At 41.9% G+C, this 9,580-nt stretch overlaps 1 non-coding gene across 1 annotated transcript; it reads left to right on the forward strand.

Annotated features, from left to right (window-relative positions):
- The first annotated feature begins 676 nt into the window (after positions 1-676).
- LOC113928206 lies at positions 677-815 on the forward strand. Its single transcript, XR_003521866.1, has one exon. It is a non-coding gene; the product is annotated as a U4 spliceosomal RNA (small nuclear RNA).
- The last annotated feature ends 8,765 nt before the right edge of the window (positions 816-9,580 follow it).

Raw genomic sequence — 9,580 nt, forward strand, 5'->3', positions numbered from 1 at the left:
TATGGATCAAATGCGAGACGATCTGGGGAAGAGTGGGATCTACAATTAGAGAGTAATTGTCTTTGAAATCAGGGATACTGCTACCTTTGTAAGAGCATCCTTGGGTGATTTTGGTAATCAACAAGATTTGAGTATACTTGCCTAGTAATACATTTTATAGTACCTGGTACAAAACAGTTTTCCCCTTTGAAACAGAGGAGAGTCAGATATGGAGGAAATGAGTGCCTCGTTAACATTGTAAATGGAGGGCATAAAGTTGCAAAGTTTATAGCTGTAATACTTGATTTTATTTAATATGATTTCTGAAGGAAGAGAAGGAGGAAGGGTAGAGGAATAGACTAGACTGGCAAATTCTTAAATGATAAGAATGAATTCAACTGCTCAAAGATTCCACAGTTTCTTTTGACAGTGATCCTTACACAAGACGGGTCCTTGCTTTTCCTATGAAATAAAGTTTGAGTTCTAGTAAAGATTTCTTCTTTACAAAATGTATCCCTTAAGTTTCTTGTCTATGTATTTATTGGTTTAGTTGTTCTGCAAGAATTCTTTAAGCTCTATTGTGTCTATGACAGATCTCTAAAGTCACATATACCTGTATAAACTGGAAGAATAGCAGAGACCAGCAGCTCACTGTTAAGGCTCCCCGTTGGTACCAATTATTTGGAAATTAGTTTCTAGCTTTGCGCAGTGGCAGTATCGTAGCCAATGAGGTTTATCCGAGGCACGATTATTGCTAATTGGAAATTAGTTTCTGCAGATATATCCTTAAATAGTGCCATTTTTTTAAATTTTATTATGTTATGTTCGTCACCATACAATACATCATTAGTTTTTGATGTGGTGATCCACAATCCATTGTTTTCATATAACACCCAGTGCTCCATGCAGTACGTGCCCTCCTTAATACCCTCCATGGGCTAACCAATCCCCCCTCCCACCTCCCCTCTAAAACCCTGTTTGTTTCTCAGAGTCCATAGTCTCTCATGGCTCATCTCTCCCTCCAATTCCACCCCCCTTCATTTTTCCCTTCCTTCTCCTAATGTCCTCCATGCTGTTCCTTATGTTCCACAGATAAGTGAAACCATATGATAATTGACTTTCTCTGCTTGCCTTATTTCACTTAGCATACTCTCCTCCAGTCCCATCCATGTTGATGTAAAAGTTGGGTATTCATCCTTTCTGATGGCTGAGTAATAGTCCACTGTATATATGGACCACATCTTTATCCATTCATCTGTTGAAGGGCATCTCAGCTCTTTCCACAGTTTGGCTATTGTGGACATTGCTGCTATGAACATTGGGGTGCAAATGGCCCTTCTTTTCACTACATCTGTGTCTTTGGGGTAAATACCCAGTAGTGCAATTGCTGGGTCATAGGGTAGCTCTATTTTTCAATTTTTGAGGAGTCTCCACACTGTTTTCCAAAGCGGCTGTACCAACTTGCATTCCCACCAACAGTGTAAGAGGGTTCCCCTTTCTCCACAACCTCTCCAACATTTGTTGTTTCTTTCCCTGTCCATTTTTGCCATTCTAACTGGTGTAAGGTGGTATCTCAATGTGGTTTTGATTTGAATGTCCCTGATGGCTAATGATGATGAACATTTTTTCATGTGTCTGTTAGCCATTTGTATGTCTTCTTCAGAGAAGTGTCTTTTCATATCTTCTGCCCACTTTTTGACTTATTTGTTTTTTGGGTGTTGAGTTTGAGAAGTTCTTTATAGATCTTGGATACCAGCCCTTTATCTGTAGTGTCTTTGCAAATATCTTCTCCCATTCTGTGGGTGGCCTCTTTGTTTTGTTGACTGTTTCCTTTGCTGTGCAGAAGCTTTTTATCTTGATGAAGTCCCAAAAGTTCATTTTTGCTTTTGTTTCACTAGCTTTTGGAGAAGTATCTTGAAAGAAGTTGCTGTGGGCAATGTCAAAGAGGTTACTGCCTATGTTCTCCTCTAGGATTTTGATGGATTCCTGTCACACTGAGGTCTTTCATCCACTTTGAGTTTATCTTTGTGAATGGTGTTAGAGCATGGTCGAGTTTCATTCTTCTGCATGTGGCTGTCCAATTTTCGCAGCACCATTTATTGAAGAGACTGTCTTTTTTCCATTGCATGTTTTTTCTGCTTTGTCAAAGATTATTTGACAATAGAGTTGAGGGTCCATATCTGGGTTCCCTATTCTGTTTCATTGGTCTATATGTCTGTTTTTGTGCCAGTACCATGCTGTCTTGGTGATCACAGCTTTGTAATATAGCTTGAAATCGGACAACGTGATGCCCCCAGCTTTGTTTTTCTTTTTCAACATTTCCTTGGCGATTCGGGGTCTTTCCTGATTCCATACAAATTTTAGGATTGTTTGTTCCAGCACTTTGAAAAATGTCATTGGAATTTTGATCAGGATGGCACTGAAGGTATAGATTGCTCTGGGTAGCATAGACATTTTAACAATGTTTATTCTTCCAATCCATGAGCATGGAATATTCTTCCATCTTTTTGAGTCTTCTTCAATTTCTTTCATGAGTGTTTTGTAGTTCCTAGAGTATAGATCCTTTACCTCTTTGGTTAGGTTTATTCCGAGGTATCTTATGGTTTTTGGTGCTATTGGAAATGGAATCATTTCTCTAATTTCTCTTTCTACAGTTGTGTTGTTAGTGTATAAGAAAGCAACTGATTTCTGTGCATTGATTTTGTATCCTGCCACATTACTGAATTGCTGGATGTGTTCTAGTAATTTGGGGGTGGAGTCTTTTGGGTTTTCCACAAAAAGTATCATGTCCTCTGTGAAAAGAGAGAGTTTGACTTCTTCTTTGCCAATTTGAATACCTTTTATTTCTTTTTGTTGTCTGATGGCTGTTGCTAGGACTTCTAGTACTATGTTGAACAATAGTGGTGAGAGTGGGCATCCTTGACGTGTTCCTGATCTTAAGGGAAAGGCTCTCAGCTTTTCCCCACTGAGGATGATATTTGCTGTGGGTTTTTCATAGATGGATTTTATGAACTTGAGGAATGTTCCCTCTATTCCTACACTCTGAAGAGTTTTAATCAGGAAAGGATGTTGTGTTTTGTCAAATGCTTTTTCTGCATCAATTGAGAGGACCATATCGTTCTTCTCCCTCCTCTTATTAATGTGTTCTATCACAGTGATTGATTTGTGAATGTTGAACCACCCTTGCATCTCGGGGATAAATCCCACTTGGTCGTGGTGGATGATCCTTTTAATGTATTGTTGGATCCTATTAGCTAGGATTTTGTTGAGGATTTTGGAATCCATATCCATCAGGGATATCGGTCTGAAATTCTCCCTCTTTGCCTGGTTTGGGGATTAAGGTAATGCTGGCCTCATAGAATGAGTTTGGAAGTTTTCCTTCTGTTTCTATTTTTTTGAAACAGCTTCAGTAGAATAGGTATTATTTCTTCTTTGAATGTTTGGTAGATTTCCCCAGGGAATCCATCAGGCCCTGGACTCTTGTTTTTTGGCAGGTTTTTGATCACTGCTTCAATCTCGTTACTGGTTATTGGCCTATTCAGGTTGTCAATTTCTTCCTGTTTCAGTCTTGGCAGCTTATAGGTTTCTAGGAAGGCCTCCATTTCATCCAGATTGCTCAGTTTATTGGCATATAGTTGTTGATAATAATTTCTAATAATTGTTTCTATTTCCTTGGTGTTAGTCGTGATCTCTCCCCTTTCATTCATAATTCTATTAATTTGGGTCCTTTCTGTTTTTTCTTTTGGATAAGTCTGGCCAGTGGTTTATCGACCTTATTAATTCTTTCAAAGAACCAACTTCTAGTTTCGTTGATCTGATCTACTGTGTTTCTGGTTTCTAATTCATTGATCTCTGCTTTAATTTTAATTACTTCTCTAAAATCTAATTTGTCTGATATTAAGAATTGCTACCCCCCCAGCTTTCTTTTGAGGTCCGCTGGCATGGAAGATGGATCTCCATCCCTTCACTTTCAGTCTGGATGTGTCTTTAGGTTCAAAAGGAGTCTCTTGTAGGCAGCATATGGATGGGTCTGTCTTTTTATCCAAACTGCAACCCTGTGCCATTTTATGGGAGCATTTAGGCCATTCACGTTGAGAGTGATTTTTGAAAGATATGAATTAATTGTCATCATGTTGCCTGTGAAGACGTTGTTTTTATAGATTGTCCCTGTAAATTTCTGTTGTATATCACTCTTGGGGTCTTTCTCCTTTTATAGAACCCCCCTTAATATTTCTTGCAGGGCCGGCTTAGTGGTCACATATTCTTTCAGTTTCTGCCAGTCGTGGAAGCTCTGCATCTCTCCATCCATTCTAAATGAAAGCCTTGCTGGATAAAGTATTCTTGGCTGCATGTTCTTCTCATTTAGTACCCTGAATATGTCTTGCCAGGCCTTTCTGGCTTGCCAGGTCTCTGTGCATAGGTCTGACGTTATTCTGATGTTCCTCCCTCTATACGTAAGGAATCTCTTCCCCCTAACTGCCCTTAAGATGGTTTCCTTGGTTCTAAGATTTGCAAGTTTTACTATTACATGCCAGGGTGTTGGCCTGTTTTCCTTGATCTTGGGAGGGGTCCTTTCTGCCTCTAGGACACGAATGTTTGTTTCATTCCCCAGATTAGGGAAGTTCTCAGCTACGATTTGCTCAAATACATCTTCTACTCCTCTCTCTCTCTCCACTCCCTCCGGGATTCCAATTATTCTGACATTGGAACACTTCATGGTGTCACTTATCTCTCTGATTCTATTTTCATGGATTCTGAGTTGTTTTTCCCTGGCCTCCTCTTTCCCCTTTTTATCTATTATATTGTCTTCCAGATCGCTTATTCATTCTTCTGCCTCACTTACCCTAGCTGTTAGATTATCTAGATTGGATTGGATCTCATTGATAGCATTTTTAAGTTCTGCCAATTCAGCTTTCATTTCTGCCCTTAGAGACTCTATGTTGCTATTAATTGATTTCTCCATTCTAGCCATTGTCTTCACAATTGCTAGCCTGAATTCCATCTCCGACATCTTGGTTACATCTGCATCCATTTGTAAATCTGCATCATAAGCCATAATCTCTGAGTCTTTTCTATTTTGGGGGCTCCTCCTCCTAGTCATTCTGTTGACGGGTGTTTGAGGGAATGTATAGAGTCCAAATTATTGACCAGAACCCAAGCAAGATGCACCTGTTTTCTTGGGACCTTAGGGTTGCTGGCCTCTTGTTTTCCCAGCCTGTCTTCTGCGGGAGGGGCCTGCCTCGCTATTACTCAGGCAACCCTGTTTGGGCAGAGTTGCCCTGCCCCCTGTGGCGGGGGATGGGCTCAGCGGGAATCAGTTTTGGGGGCTTTTGTTCTCTGGCGGCTTTCCGCGACTCTTCCAGGAGTCAGAGCAGAAGAGACCATTTCCAACCCTCTGCCTCAGAGCAGAGAGATCGCAGTCTTTCTTCAGTGAGCTCTCCAGGCCACACCGTCTCCATTTCTGTCTGTGCTGCTATAAACTGCAGCATCCTGGGTTGTGTGCCCCTCTACAGCGCCCCCAGTCCTGCCTCCAGGTCGGAGCACGTCTCTGCCCTTTGTGCTTCTAAAACCGCCAGCCGCCCCCAGATCCCACGCGTGACCCCGCCGCTCCGGGTTTCCGCCCCGGGGTCTGCCCTAAAGTCCTTTCCCCACCACTACCGGTCTGCGAGTCTGTGCCCCGTCCCCAGCACACAAGGCTGTCGCTCACCGGCGGTGTAGGATCCCCACGGCCAGGCACGCTCCCGCTGCCAGTTATCCTCTGATATCTGCCCGCGGAATCATGGCTCCCCGCTTGGTACCTCGAAACCAACCGCCTGCGATATTCTGTTTGTAGAGGTCCAGATCTTCTTACATCTCAGGCTGGTTTCGTGGGTGCTCAGAGTGGTCTGGTAGATATCCAGCTCAATCCCGGGGACCAGTTGAAATAGGGTCCTCTACTCCTCCGCCATCTTTCCTTCGGGGCCAAAGAGTGCCATTTTAAATGAAAATGTTAGCAGTCACCCAAGAGCAAGAATTATTTCAAATTTATAAACTGAGTATTTGAAATTATGAGTAGGTGTGAGAATGAAAATGAATTAATTGGGGCGCCTGGGTGGCTCAGTCATTAAGCATCTGCCTTAGGCTCAGGTCATGGATCCCAGGGTCCTGAGATCGAGCCCCGCATTGGGCTCCCTGCTCTGCAGGAAGCCTGCTTCTCCCTCTCACACTCCCCCTGCTTGTGTTTCCTCTCTCGCTGTGTCTCTCTCTGTCAAATAAATAAATAAAATCTTTAAAAAAAAAGAAAGAAAATGAATTAATCAATACATATTATTCAACATCTATATATGCGTGCCATATTTTAATAGCAACAATAATAGGAAAAGATGCATAGAATACCTTCATATCGCAGTCTTTAGAGGCCTTATAATCCAGTTGAGGACATAAAATAAACAGACATAAAAAGATAATCTAAGCTTTAAGATGACATATGAACAATAAAAAAAACTTTATGAATCTGACAAAAGTAGTTAAAGCATGGCAGGGGCCATAACTGTGTGCTAGGGTGGTTGAGAAAGCTGATGTTTAAATGGGGTTTGAAAGATGAAACAATTTTCAAAAGTAGAAAGGGAAAGCATGCAATATTCAAGTCAAAGGAAAGCATGCAATATTCAAGTCAAAGGAAAAGTCAAAAGTCAAAATACAAGGAATAGGGGTGCCTGGGTGGGTCAGATGGTTAAGCATCTGTCTTCAGCTCAGGTCATGATCCCGGGGTCCTGGGATTGAGCCCCGCATCGGGCTCCCTGCTCAGCGGGGAACCTGTTTCCCCCCTTGCCACTTCTCTCTCTGCCTGCCACTCCCCTGCTTGTGCTCTCTCTCTCTGTCAAATGAATAAATAAAATCTTTAAAAAATAAAAATTAAAAAAAAATTTTAGGGTGCCTGGGTGGCTCAGTCGGTTAAGCAACTGCCTTCGGCTCAGGTCATGATCCTGGAGTCCCGGGATCAAGTCCCACATCGGGCTCCCTGCTCAGCAGGGAGTCTGCTTCTCCCTCTGACCCTTCCCCCTCTCATGTGCTCTCTCTCTCTTTCATTCTTGCTCTCTCAAATAAATAAACAAAATCTTAAAAAACTTTTTTTAAATGCAAGGAAACTTGTGTCATATTCAGAAGCCCATAACCAGACAATTTGGCTTACACACAGATTGGAACCCCTACTGCCATCCAATCCTGTTCTAGCTGCTAGAATAGCACAGTGAGGAGGTCAAAGAAGTCAGAGGAGGCTCCACTCACAGGGAGCTCAGAGTCCAGGGTGTAGAGGCAGACAATAAATGTGTAAACCAAAAATATAAATTTCAGATAGTGATAAGTTCTGCAAAGAATATAAAATTTGAAAATAGAATTGAAAGTATACAGAATGCTAGCTTAGACTGATGGTCAGGGAAGGCCTCTCTTAGAAGACAGCAACTGAGCTGAAATCTAAATGACCAAAAGAAGCCAGCCATGTGAAGCTCTGGAACCAATACTCTGGTCACAAGTGACAAGAAGGGGTCACCTGGGTGGCTTAGTTGGATGAATGTCTGACTCCTGGTTTCGGCTCAGGTCATGATCTCAGGGTCGTGGATGGAGCCCCGCATCAGGCTCCACACTCAGCAGGGAGCCTGCCTGAGATCCTCTCTCTCTCCTCTGCCCCACCCCCAATCACATGCTCTCTCCTCTCTCTAAAATAAATAAATAAATATTTTTTTAAAAAGTGACAAGAAGGACAAAAGCTATGGGGAGGGAACAAGTGGGGCTATTATGAATAAAAACATCCAGCATGATGGAGCATAGTGGGAAGTAAAGAGAATGATAGCAGAAAAGGGGAGCCAAGTCATGCAGGGTCTTGGGGCCATGGATGAGTGTAGACTTGAATCTAGATGATATGAGGAATCACTGGAAGTTCTTAGAAGGGGAGTCTATAATCTGATATATATGTTTTAAAGATTCCTCTTTATATGTGGAAGTTGAGATTTTGGAGGGAAAGCATAGAAATTGGAAAATGTCTAGGACGCTACTAGAACCATCTAGTAAGAGAGGATGGTAACTCACATTAGATGGAGGCTGTAGCTGTGACAAGAAATAGTCCAATTTGAATGTATTAATAGGTAACTGGAAGAGAACATGGTGATGGGTTGACCGTGACGGGTCGAAGAAAGTAGAGGAATCCAGAATGACTTCTAACCTTTTGACCCGATGGCAGATGATGATACCATACACTGCGATGGGAAAGCTTAGGGGAAGAACAGGTGAGAGAAATGGGAATCACAGTTTTTTTGGACATATAATATATAAGACATTTATACCTAAGTTGAGATGTCAAGTAGTCTGCTGGATTTGAAAATTAGGTGTTACATGTAGGGTTACATATGAGTTAAGCAGTGTTACAAAAATAAGGGAAAGTTGATATAGATTGTGCAAACCTTGAATAAATGTTGAGGATATGGTCTCTAATCTGGAGGAATAAGATGTCACTAAGTGTTTCTATGCTATAGTTACATAGGTGTTTTAGGAAGGTTTATAAGACTGCAGGGTGTACAGCTGGAAGGTCCTAACAGAGTCTGGGGGTGGGAGAGCCCATTAGAAGATAACTGAGGTCATCCATACTTAAGAGGATTGAAGTTATTTTCCATAGAAACATAATTCAATCTGAAATACTAGCAAAAAAATGAAAAACTTTTTCCTCACTATGACCTTAAGGAGGCCATAAAATTCAGATGTTTTCCCACAATTTTGTGGCACAGTCTACTGTTTTTCATCAAGTAGACTATAAACATGACAGATTCTACATGTACAGCTGATTTAGCCATTATGGTAGTCAAAATCCCTATAAAACCAGCTACCTCTGTCAAACAACCCATTGTCTGCAATCTCTCTTGCCCAGTTTTTACAACTGACCTGACCAAGGTGGTAGTTCCATATACTTCAGCCTGAACCTGTGTGAAAGTAGACAGAGCACCCTCCCCTCACGCAGCTCACCAGGACTGATGCAGAGGCTTTTCCTGGGCAGTTAAATCTTGAGTACAGTGCTAGAAATCAGCATGTGTCCTGCCCCACAGTCTGCCAACTATGAAATTTTTGGTCCATCTCTTCTACCTTCCTCCCTTTTTTTCTGTCCATCTTCAAACTATGGCCTCTATTCTCTAATTTTCTTTCTTTTTTTTAAAGATTTACTTATTTACTTGAGAGAGAGAGCATACAGAGGGAGAGAGAGAAGCAGACTGCCCGTTGAGCAGGGAGCCCAACCACTGGAGGCTTGATCCCAGGACCCTGGGATCATGACCTGAGCCGAAGGCATACGCTTAACTGACAGAGCCACCAAGGCGCCCCTATTCTCTGAGTTTCTAAAGTGAGTAGAAAAAGAATACAGAAGATACCCTTCTGAGTGGATCGAAGAATTGGGCCAGTGGAAAAAAAGATAATAAAAATTTGTTCAGATATCTGCAAGTAGAAATAAGCTCCAAAGATGGTTATTCCCCAAACATTCAGAGCAGAAATATTCCCCAATCTCCTGGAACTCAACTCTGGAGCTGGTGTCATTAGGAAAGACTGAAGGAATTGCAAATACACCAATTCTGTCTCATTTTTT

Source organism: Zalophus californianus, chromosome 7 (genome assembly GCF_009762305.2).
Source record: "Zalophus californianus isolate mZalCal1 chromosome 7, mZalCal1.pri.v2, whole genome shotgun sequence".
Lineage (NCBI taxonomy): Eukaryota > Metazoa > Chordata > Mammalia > Carnivora > Otariidae > Zalophus > Zalophus californianus.